The following is a 12,952-nucleotide window of genomic DNA, read 5'->3' as shown; positions in this document are numbered from 1 at the left end:
TTTTATTTCCAGATAGTGAAAGAGAATATGTGAATTAGTGATGGCTGCAGTTACAAATGTGTTTGAAGCAATTATATTTTACAGGTATCAGATAAGCAAAACATGATATTTGAGATTCTGATACTATCATAGACTGTTACATCATTTTGTTTGTGCAGTATGACTTTCAAGACAAAGGTCTTAAAGTGTAAAAGCTTTAGAACTTTCCTCCCTCCCTACTCCTTACCCCATTACAAGGAAAGGCAAGTGGAAAAGAATCTTTATTTGTTTCACAGTGCCATGGAAATTTAAGTAAGAAATACATTCACAACAGGAGCAATGTCAAAATCAGGGACATGGAAAGCCTTCAGAAATATTGCAAAAACAGAAAGAGCACTCCAACTAACTTGTGTTTTAGCATAGCATTCTATATGTACTTTAAAATTAAGTACTTCCTTTGTAAATATAAATGGCCCCATTTTTCTTCTTTCTTCAGTTTTTAGTGATTTTTTCCCCCTTGGTTTGCCTTTTAGGACTGATGTAAGTGCAGCTGTGGTTTTTTAAGAGGTGTTTACGCCATTTCTTGCACACAGCTCATCCATCACTCCGCTCAGATACAGCAAGTATTCAAAATACAGCCTGAGAGTGGCATAGCCATTTGCCTTTCATGAAGTGGCTTAGATGAACCTGGAACATCATAGTGTGTCACCAGCACATTCCTGATGTGAGTCTAGTTGTCTTTCCAGTGTTCCATAATATGACAAAGAGCAGAAACACTCATGTTTGCATATGCTCTAGTGGAATTGGAGATTCATATGATGCAGTAATACCAGCTGATACTCACTACAGCTCTTTTTCAAGTGTCTTCCTTGGTGTAAGAAATTTTCCTTGGCTCCAGCTTCTCTCTCTTAACAACAGCTTCACTTTATTCTGCCAAAAAATTGTCTGTTTTTCTTTCATATGTAAGAGTATTTCTCTGGTTAAATACTAGTTTCATAATAACAACATAAATATCAACTTCAGACTCTGCTTCCTTACAGTTAGACCAACTCAAGTTAGAGGTGATTATATCTGCTACTTCACTAGGCTAGCCAAGTCCACCCATAGTGATACTTATGATTGCTTTACCTTTAGCACATCTTGCATTATACCGATTAAGAGGTATAGCTTTAGTTTATATATGAAACAGCAGTTTACAAAAACATTCCTTCAGCTTTATGAAGCTTTAAATGTGTGCATACAGGAGATACTAAATTTTAACTAGCACTGGGAGAAGATAGAGGAAAATTCTGCACCTTTAAGATATTGGAGATAAAAATGAGCTTGTAGCAGACCAAAATGAAAACTATGTCTAACCCTTAGTGCCTCACACCACGAAAAAGCCAGAATTTTACCCTTTATAGCATAAATTACATCGTACTGACAAAAAGAAAACAAAACAGTAACTAGATAGCCTGATTTTTTCTAAGGATACATAATTAAAATATATAAATTTTCAACATTCATTTTAGATATTTGCTAACAATAATGCAATTTAAAAAAAAACAGTGGTAAATATAAAAATATATAATATTATGTAGCACTACATAAACAATTTACTATCAAATAACTAGTGGAAAATGTAATGGGTGAATCAGATTCACAAGTTAAGCAAGTGCAAGTTCCAACATCTTTTTCTGAGATTTCCAGTTAGAACCAGGAATGGATGTGTTTTCCTTCACCTCTGCTCTCAAAGGTGACAATTTCATAAGCACACCAGTTAGAATTTAGATCATCTGTAATTTTTGAACTTTAAACTTGCTTACTGAGTCTTAAGAGTTCTTTCCAAAAGGAAAAATCATGGATCACAATTTAAAATAGAAGAATACAAAAATTGTTTTACAACATTCAGAACAGATAAGTGTAAATTAGAGATGAACAAGCATTACAAGATAGTTTTGCCTCTCCCAAAGAATCCATCTCTGTTATAGCTCAAGCTAAGAAACTTGGATTTCCACACACTCCAGCTTCAATGCAGGGAACCAGTAAGTATGCCTGCTGATATGCAAGAACATCTCTGAAGAAAAAGTTGTATCTATATAAGAATAATTATAAAAAATGAAAAATTAATATTTATACCATGTTCATCTAAACCAGTTGTAATTGTGTTGTATCATTTACCATGTTTTGATTTTACTTCAGACTAAATTAGGGAGTGTTATGGGAGGAAGAGCCTGCATGCAGAAGGAGCTTCTTTGCTCTGCTAGTGTGAATTACATGTCACAATGTAACATTAACAGGTACGCATGTCCTTATAGAACATATTCTGAACAACAAATTTACAACTCTGACCCAACCTGTCTAGCACTGATGTTAAAGCTTAAGTCCTAGACCAGTACTCACAGTTCTTTCAAGATGTCTGAGAGGCACTCAGCAATGTGGAGAAGTTTGAAGAAAATTAACCTCTAGAAAGAAACTAAGAATCATAGTGAGTGCAGAGCTACCTATGAGAAGAGAAATGTGTGAAATTTGGACTACATGGCTCCTCACCATAGTTGCTCAGCAAGGTGCCACCTCAAGACTCTAGGAGTTCTGATTCTGTTCATTAGCTTTTTAACTGCTGAGCAATAAATTCATGTCCATATCCTGAGGAACTTTTCAAAGAGTCTCACTGGGGCATGGCAAGCGGTTTGCACTTAATCAAAATTCAGCAGTGATGTACAGTCCATGTTTTGGAGATCTTCAGTCAAAATTATTTGAATTTGAAAAAAAGTTCCATTCAAAATGAAGAGGCATAGTATACATTTCATAGTGTCCAGGGAAAGCCTACCCATAAAAGACAAGTCTACTACAAAGCTATTTGAGTTATAAGTCTGCAACCAATAATACCAAAAGGAGTTTGTGGACTGCAGAGCAAAGCATCCTTACTAGAGGAGAAACACAAAGCCTTTTGCATTTGGTCAATAGGAAACAGTGGAAACACTTTAGGACAGTGTAGGCAAGAGAGAAAAAAAAGAAAGAAAAAAAAAAAAGAAAAAAAAAAAGATTAGGATTTGGAGGAGCTTCCCGTATGATTTCTTTTGTATTAGGATTTAACTTTCACTGCTTTTGTATACATCTTGTGATAATATGCCCACTAACTACTGAAAAATCCAAAGACGATCTATTCCAAATTCTAGTATTTAAGATTTTTTATTATTATTTTTAGAGGTGTAATAGAGGACATAAGTCCAGGAGCGACTTATAATCTGGCATTCATATATATAAGCACTTAAAGGAAAAATAATTATACAGAAAAAAAGTAATCCTAGACCAAAACATGCATGCATTTTGTTTAAGCTGACTTAGAAATATGAAGTTTTAATTGCTTTTATTCCTCTTTACTTCATGTCAGTTTCTCTACAAAGTCTCAGAATATATCTCAACATGGGGATGTTCAGAACTTGATCCCAGTTTTGGCTGCTCTAGGTCTTAAGATGAAACAGAAACATGTATTTTTGTCCTATAATAATGGAGATTGTTCAACTTCATGAATTAAGTACATCTGCCTCTTGAATTGATTACCTAACAAAAACTTTCCATAAAACCTACCTAGGATTACTACATTTTAGCCAATCCACCAGCAGCCTGGAATTCATATTTATATTGTTAATAATTTAATGTTTTCTGCCAGCAGATCTGCAACAGCCGAGACTTTACTTTCTGTTGTATGTTTCTAGTTGACACAAATAAAAAATCACAAGATGATTATTAGAATATGAAGCACTAGAATACGAAGTGCCTCTCCTAGCACAGCTAGCTGGAGATGTCACTTGTCATCATAATGGTCAGAAACCAGTATTGGGGTGCAAACAATGTGAACTCTGGAAAGAAGAGATCTCAGCATTTCCATTGATTCCAGGCAGCTTAGTCAGCCAGAAGTCTCAGGCAGAATCAGTTCAAGTAATTTTGGTTACCGACTGCCAAAGCAATTTTTCTTCAAACAGACTTGATCCAATGGAGCATTTTAGTTTTCATTTTGGTATTGCTTCCAGTTATATTTTTGTTTGGATTTTTTTTTTCCAGTTTTGTTTGTTTGAATTTTTTCTTAAGTAAAGTTAATTTTTAAAAATGGAAAGAATCATGAATAAAATTATTCTTTTTTTTCCACCTCCTTTTTTTCCTTAACATTTATATCCTATCCAGATTTACTTGTTCTGAATGTGTGTAATAGTTTGTAATTACATTTTTGTTTTTAAAAAAATGTAATTTAAGAAGAAAAATGGTAGGAAAGTATATCTATGATCAATGATTTATGGTCCAATCCATAATCTCACTTATCCCTCTTCTCATAGATTGCTCATTTCACCCAATAAGTTTATGACATTATATATAATATATAATATAATATAATATTATATATATATATATTATATAATATATAATTATATTTGATTCCCTCTGTTCTACCTGAGTAGTAGCTAGCAAACAGACTTAAGAAAAAAATATTGTTTCCAAGTTATTACTGCTGCTTCTGATCATCTGAGCACAGCTTGAGGCCTGCCTGCCTATGGCATAAATTAAAGTAGTCTGAAAGTCTGTGTGCAGCTGACAATAGTAACCTTAAATAACTTCCTCCACTGTTGTTGCAAAGGAGAAACAGCCTCCTTGATCAGCTTTGTGTTGACTAGAGAGTCACCTTACTTCAAAGGAGAGACACCAGCTTTAAGCTTCTAGTAAATCAGTGGAGCATTTGAAAGGAGGTGTATGAAAAGTCATGCTTGTTTCTCTCAAGCTGTCCCTTTATTGTTATGCATGTATGCCACTCTGTATGTGTATCTGAATAAGACTTTCATGGAATAAAACATTTCTAGTCCTGTAGCTGATAATCTAACTTGAATATTTGTGACATATTCACAATATGCTGTGCCTGATACTCATTTGCAACAACTACAACGTTTTCAATGGAGGCACATACATTTTCCTTGGAGTTCCTTTCTCCAAATTTTCTCAATGAAAATGAAATGAAATGAAATGAAATGAAATGAAATGAAATGTCTGGGGACAGAAACTGGAGGAAAGAAAAGTATTGATGTCTGAGCAGAGAAACTAGGGGAAAGAAAAGCTTCAGACCTATAATTTTTCAAAAATTCACTTTTTCTTTTTTTTTTTTTTTTTTTTTGCAAGACAATACTAGTTTCTGAAAACCATGTACCCTTTAGTCCTGAATTAATACTAGATTCCTAGTCTCTAGTTTGCTCAGTGTCTTCTAAACTTGGTTCTATAACTTAGCATCTTTTTTAACCTTTGACAGCTGGAAAACTGAAAACAAATCAAAACAAAACAAAAAAAAAGGAAGATTGGACAAATACTCAAATGTCATAATGCTACCTACTTAATCTACATATACAAGCTTATATTGTCACTGTCCTGAGGCCTGAGTGACAGTTCTTGTGCAAGTCCCTCAGTTTATGAAAGTCATTAGCAAAATATGTGTATATGATTGTTCATGGGAACCGAGAGGTAAGCAATTGTAAAATGAATCTAGCAAATTAAGTGTCATGTTCATTACTGCAAGAGTCAAAGCACAGGATCAAAGACTCAGGAAAAAACAAAGTTTGACAAAAAAAAAAAATAATCAGTTGGGAGTAAGGGTCATAGCCAAACAGGAACAAAAGAATAAAGAGCAGAAGAAAACATCTGTAAGCCTTGCTTGTGAGGAGGGAGAAGGAAATAGGAAGAGGGAGGAATCTTTCCACATACTTGCCCTCAGAGGTTTGCATACATTTGTGTACTCCACATTGTTGTTTGAACCTGATTTATAAAATAGTCACATTTCAGAGATAAGGAACATCACAGATGACCTTCTTAGAGGGGTTTTCCCTCCTCTTAAAGGATAGGGGATAGAGAACTTTCTCACCACCAAATATAAAGACTTGTTGACACTATAATTACCTATCCCTCCAAATTTTTGAGAGATATATCTGTGCAGACCTGTGCATATCATTTTTTAAAATATGTTGCCTGTTTTTCCTTACTTTCCATCTCAGTCTTCACATATGGCTCCATCAAATAGAAGAGCCATCATTGCAATAGAGTAAACCCCTTAAGGATTCGGTGAGCACTTTCTCAGACTAAGACATGAGAACAGCATTAAGAAACAATGTAAAAGTGTTTCACAACCAACTCGGCTGCTAAACCTAGCCTGCCCCGTAGCCAGTTAGAACAAGCTGTGTCTGGAATGGGGCAACTGTGGCTTGGTCTCAAAGGGAAGATTGCAGTCCCTAAAAGCCCATGGTACGTGGACAGTTGTCACAAGGAAAGGGGATAAAACCCAGTGGCTGTTAGTACAGAGTTTCAAAACTGATGCGAGGACATTAAATTGTTACTATTGATTGTCAGCATTTGTTTCTGTTCATCAAATGCATGAAAGATACAGTATTTTCATCTCAGCAAGTACAAATACCTACCAGTCATTATTTACATCTAGCACCTGTAATCGCCTAAACAATTTGTCTGTTATCTTTTCTAAATCTGAAAATAAATACTTTTTTATCAAACTCAGAAAATGAATACAAACCCCACTTTGTAGAAATTGCACACTCTGTGCCTTTTAACTGTTTTGTTTTGTTTTTGTTTTTGTTTTTACTGAACACTTTTTCCTATCTTAAAAAAGGGGGGGGGGGGCGGGGGGATGTAGTTTTTAATATTTTGCACAAAACTTTCTGCAGAGAATGTTGTCTTTAAATATTAAAACGTAAAAACGCATTCTGGATATCCTTAGTTGTAGTAACAGTTTTTTATAAATACGGCCATAAATATTAAAACCTACATCATGTTTGATTGGAAAACATAGGCTTTTTGAGACTCAGTGTCATTTCTGCTTTGCAAGTCATGAACATGAAGAGAGACATCACTTAAGAGAGACAGAAGAAAGAAGATAGATAGATCCATGTAGGAACTGTGAAAGAATTAGGCATTTACCTCTCGTTGTATTTGCCTAAATAAAAAGGTTACAACTTCAACAAACCAGTTAAGATAAAGCCTAATGCGTAATGCTTTATTTTAACACGTACCTAAAGAATAGAGTATCAGGAGAATTCTGTTCTGACTTTGTTCTTACAACCTTTCTTCCTATATTACAGCAACAAAAACTAAGCTCACATCTAAACATTTCAGGATTTGCAAACTTATTTGCAAAATGTGGATTTTAATGTTCTTGCTATATCAGAACATCACAAGTGGGATTATTACTGGGATTTTATGAAACCAGGCTCAGTGCCTTCATCTTCCCAAAAAGTTCCAGTCATTATTTTTAATCTCAATGCTATCCTTGCAACAAGGCATTAGGTATTTAGAGAAATGTCCTTCTGATTCCATCTGTTGAAGCTAGAATTTTAGAAATCATTTTGCAAGGAAAATAAAAGAGAAAAGGCATGAGTGACTGTGGCTTCTGTCAATAAATAAGTAGATTATCATCAGTACAAGTTCCCATTCTTTTCCAGAAATTTTATCTAGATTCCTTAATTAAGTATTCCTGGGAACAGAAACTAGATTCATTCCTTCAAATACTTCATGTGGTAAAATTCCCTTTGATAACCTTGAACTGAGTGATAGCTTTGTCATTTATTCTAATGATGCTTTCAGTGCTAAAGGAAGATTCCTCTGCCCCAGATGTTAATTAAGTCTTAGACCAGGAGCTGAAAAGCTACTTCTCACCTCCTATCATCTGGGCAAAGTAAAACTTACTGGGAGAATTCTTGGGGAAGGAAGCACAAAAGTGGGTCAAATATAAGCAGAGAGGTAGATTTCTAATTCTACCTTGAAAAGCCTTACTTGTATTTTTTTAAAAGGTGAAAGAACAATACAGCTTACTGTGTCTTCAGGCAAGGTAAGGCAAGAGAAATGTGATGGCTAGGATTCTTACTTGAAATTCCAAAAAGACAAAAAGGGAGAAGATAGATCATGGCTATTAAACCAGCAGGAAATCCTTTGTATTCTGTGACATATGCAAAGTTCATTTGTTCAGTATGAGTAATGTATTTTAAAAAACAAATAACTCCCTGACAGCATGTAGCTCATGCATGTTGTTCTTTTTCCACTAATTGCCTCCCCACATTCAATATAAGAAATTTTTTCATGTGTTGGTCAGTCAGAGAAAAACAAGGCTACATTTAACGTATCTCCTCATGAAATACTTCTGTAGTAAGAAAGAATCAAATTCCGTTCCTTCACTGATCTTGAAATTTGCAGAAGGGCAGCAGATGAAGGAGTAGTCAGATGCAGGGAGATGTTCATTGCTTCTCTGTTCCCCACAGTTCACATGGAAAAACACTTAACTTCTGGTTAATTGAATTTTATTGAATTATTTATTCAATACCATGATTTTCCAACCACTGGTATATTTACAGTCAGTGCATGATACTGATAAAAAAAAAATGGCACCTATGTAGTAAACACTGAATGGAGAAAGTCTTTGAGTTTGAAACACATATGAAACAGCATCAGCAGAAACAAAGATTGCAGAAACTTCTGCAGAAAAATATGTTGGCCCATACATAAAAATCTTTATTAAGACTCCAAGCATAAGAAGATTCTGGACTAGTGAAGAGAAAGATACAGTTAAGAAATAGTCTGTGTAATGACTAAGAGGATTAACTTATGAGTCTCAAGTAGCTGAATAAATAGAAGATAACCATACAGAAGCAAATAAAGATTTGTTGGGAGTGAAAAGTAAAAATTAAGAAACTGAGAAATCTAAGTTTGGTGACATGCAAGAATTATTTTATGAAGTTATTTGTGCCAGGCATTGTGTACATAATTATGGACAGTTCTTGCTTTTAGGTGTCCCAGCCGGAATATTTGGTAAAATGAACGATACTATATCATTTTTGTAGAAATTCATAACACCCTACAAAACAGATAAGACAAATCAAAAGAACTAATTTTGGATTGATCAAATAATTTCAGGGACACTAACAGTCTATCTGGATTCCATAAATAAAGCATATAAATTGCCACACAGCTTTACAAGTAGTCTTGAAGCAAAGACGATGGGTTATAGCTAGCCTGCAAATTACCAAAACAAAGACAGAAACATGTAAAATCTTGAAGACTTACACAAAATTTGATTTTTGTTTGACAAAGTAGAGATTTAACTGAGCTATTTTATATAAAAATAAAGGACTTTAAGCTCAAACTGGTAAGTAGCAGCAACGCTTTATGTATGCATTTTGGATGCCAAAGAAGAATGGAGGTGGTGAAGTTTACATAAATAAAATGTCTTATGTAGCAAGCTATTGCAGTTTTTAGAAGTCTTGCCTCTGAACACTTTTGAAGGTCTCCAGATAAATAGAAAATTTATTCTGTGTTCCTGTACCACTTTTCATCTTAGATTAGAGGTTAAAACAGAATGAGTAAAACTGAAGAAATGTGATTGTGCCATATATTGAAAGGACCAAACTGAATATAGGAAAATATCTTCTTTGGAAATGCCCTAGCGAATTTTCAGGCAGATTAAAAACATGAGGGTTGATTTCAAATGAATTAGTGCTTTAAGAGAAATTTTGAGGAAGAAGAGAATAACTTTCATTAGATATCACCCATCTTTAATGTTTGCTGCATGGTGTGAAGGTAGAGAGAGAGACAGGCAGATTTGGTTTTGTTTCATTTAAGGCGAATAATAAAGCATATTTTCTTCTTTACAAAAATACACACATTTCTTCCCAGGATAATAAACTTCCCAGTGAACCCTGATATTCATCTTAAAGAGAGTAAACAGATGCATACTTATATAAAAAATATTTTTCAAGATAATTATGTTACACAGTTATAATCACTTCTTTGCTGTGTTCTTTTCCTATATTTTTTTATATCTCATGTATTTTCATTGTAAGTAGAGTGGATCCAAGGCCCAAGGTTTTGACTCCATTTTTCCTTAAACTTTTAGAAATCAGAGTTGAAGTGTGATTATAATTCTAAAGAAATTAATATTGTAACTGGGTCCCATCTCTGTATATGATTCAGAAACACGTAGCACATGTTGAAAGGGAGAGTGCATTAATAAAGAATAATAACTGAGAATAATAACTGCAAGCAGTAGACATGGGATTTTTTCTCAGTCTAATATCAGAAGACCTTGAGAACTTGACCCATTGATGAATAAGGCATAAATCTGCTATACAACTATGAATATATGCAGTGTAGTGGCTCCTAAGGACTTGGGAAATTCTTTTCATTGTTCTGACCTCAAGAGGGTCAGTATTTTTATCTCCTGGCAATGAAACATGGTTGAGACCGTTGTCTTGTGCTTTTTGAACATTAAAGAGCATCTAAGATGTAGTAGTTAAGCCTTGGACAGAACTTATTTCTTCCTAACAAAAATATGTATAAAAATCTTGGCTATTCAAATAAGACTCCTAAATGATGGAGTCTCCATATATTTTGAAAGATCTGAGAAATGTAATGGCCTGAAGCACTTTTCATATAGTCTACTAGAGCTTCTAATTGTCTGCACAAAGAGCTATTTCTCTCAGCCATCAACCTTAATTATAACTTTTAATACAGTTTCAATAAAAATTACAATTATGCATTATTATTGTACATGGGTATATATTACTGTAAACTATGATGTAAGTAGTAACTTCACCTTTTTTTTAATGCAGAAGATAAAACCCATAGGAAGAGTGGGTCTAAGACAGTGAGTATGTTAGTTAATCATTTTCTATAAATTTTCCATGATTCCCTTTTTGGGGGCTGGGGGAGATTACCACGTCACCTGGCTCTGCTGATATTACTATATTACTAAGGTTGTTTTAGGTATGTCTAAGAAGTCATAGCTAAATCTTTCTTATCAATGATATGTAGCTTATAAATTGAGTGAGACTTTCCTCCACTTTACCATGCAGCCACCCCCTTGGATTGGCACAGTCTTCTCTTCCTATAGAAAAGGACTGTCTTTGAGCCAGTTCATGTCCTTTCTTTTCTGCCTTGCTTATCACTGTTGGGCAGGACATAATATGGACCACTGTACTTTTGTACCCATTGAAATGCTGTTCCCACTTAAAAACAATATGTGACTTAGGTTTAGAAGAAGGGGAGTTAAAATCTTTATCTGAAATTTAAGAATCCTATTGAAGGGGAAAAAAAAAAGAAAAAAAATTAAAAGAAAAAGCAGAACAAATGAGAGTATGAATCATCATCATCTGAATTTTGTAGGAAGCCATTGACTCCTCTTTTCTAAACCTGGAAACAAAACAAACACACTGAGCTTGTATTTGTTATCCCAGTAATATTCTGATAAATAAACCCTTTTACTCAATTGAGTAGTGAACAACTGATCAGCAACTTTAAGCAAGAATACGATAACAAGGTGGATGGATATATTTCTATACAGCCTCTAGGGAGGGAAGTAACCTGTGCTATCCCAATGTTTCTAGGTACATCTGCGATATCTCTCAGCACCCTATATTTCAGGAAGTCAGCATGTTTGTGAAGTTATTGTAAGGTAGCAGCGGGCATAAGTAAAACACTGCTAATATAGTACTTGGCCAAAAGTAGCCTCCCCTGTAGGAGTTTGTTTATAAATTGCTTTGGTCCACTTGACAAGGTCAAATCCATTCTCTTAATGATGAATCTCATCTGTTCTGGTGCAGAAAGAAATGTTTTCTTTCACTTCTACGTGTGGTAAAAGCTCATTCATCTCTATACATTCTAAAGGGAAATCCAGCTACATCAGAGAGAGAAGGAGTATTCAGAGGGCAACTGATGGCCAGGAAGATATATTGAATTCACTTTCCTGGGATAGACATTCAAATGGTAACAAGTGATAGAAAACAGCTCTATATTTCAGCATGATGTGTGTTCTCTCTCTTATGATTAAACCTCCTGTGGGCCATCTGCATTTAATGGGTTAGAACTACTTTGTAGCTGCAGTTTTTTCTTTCCATGGCTCTTATTTATTTGAGAGGAGACCAAGCTGCACTCTTAAAAGTGCAGCATGTAGGAAACGCTGCCAAAAGAATGAGAACGAAAAGGCAAATTTATGACCTACTGTTGTTTTAAGCATTTAGCAGCATAAGTAGGAAGTATAGATAAATGTGCATTTTTAAGTGATTCTCTGTTTATCTCAGTTACATTATTTGCTTAAATTTCTGAGGAGAATTAGACGAATTAGTTTATATAAAAGTTAATACTCTGCCTCCGGACTACCAGTTTAGTATATTTGTGGAATTGTTTTCAAATTAAAACTAACAATTCCCTTTAGAACAGGCTTTCCTAAAGAGGGAAAAACAAAAATTATCCAATCCATCCTCGTCTCTCTGATTCTTACAAAAAAAAAATTGTGTGTTTATTACTGTAATCAATTAGATATAAAACAATGATTTATTAAAATTCAGTGCTTTAAAAATAGCAGAATGGACTACCTCACAAAAAAACCTTCATATAAAGTGATGTCGTTCCAGAACAATTCGATTTAGCATTGTAAATCTATTAAGTATTTATTAGGAATCATATTGTAGTCTCAAGTCAAATCCCTGGCAAGACTCCCTCTAGCTTCGATTAGGATTTGATCGTAGGGAGATTTCTGAGTAAAGGAAATTTCAGCCCTCTCTGCCAACATTGAATAATCTGGCTCCAAATATTCAATAAACTCCCAAACAATGAGTAAATTTTCCTCCTTTCTCATTGTATATATTACATTTGTTAAATAGTACTCACTAATTCAGGTCTCTACTCCAAACCATTTTTTTTCTAAAAGGCTCCCAGAATGATTCAATTTTTTTATTTATCTTATGTGTTCAAGTGACAGCTAAATTTTTTTCCATATTCCATTATATGTTAATATTTACAAAGATTAACGAAAAAAAATATTTTTAGTACTCCAGAAGCTGAGTTGTTCCCTTAATATCACTTTGAAAAAAATATGCAATGAACATGCCTTTTCATAGTTCAAGATCTCATCTGTTTTCCATTTTTAATGATTAAAATAAATTCATTTGACTAAATACACCTG

This window comes from Lagopus leucura, unplaced genomic scaffold (genome assembly GCF_019238085.1).
Source record: "Lagopus leucura isolate 7727_CA_CO unplaced genomic scaffold, USGS_WTPT01 Super-Scaffold_100159, whole genome shotgun sequence".
Classification (NCBI taxonomy): domain Eukaryota; kingdom Metazoa; phylum Chordata; class Aves; order Galliformes; family Phasianidae; genus Lagopus; species Lagopus leucura.
This window is presented reverse-complemented; position numbering follows the sequence as displayed.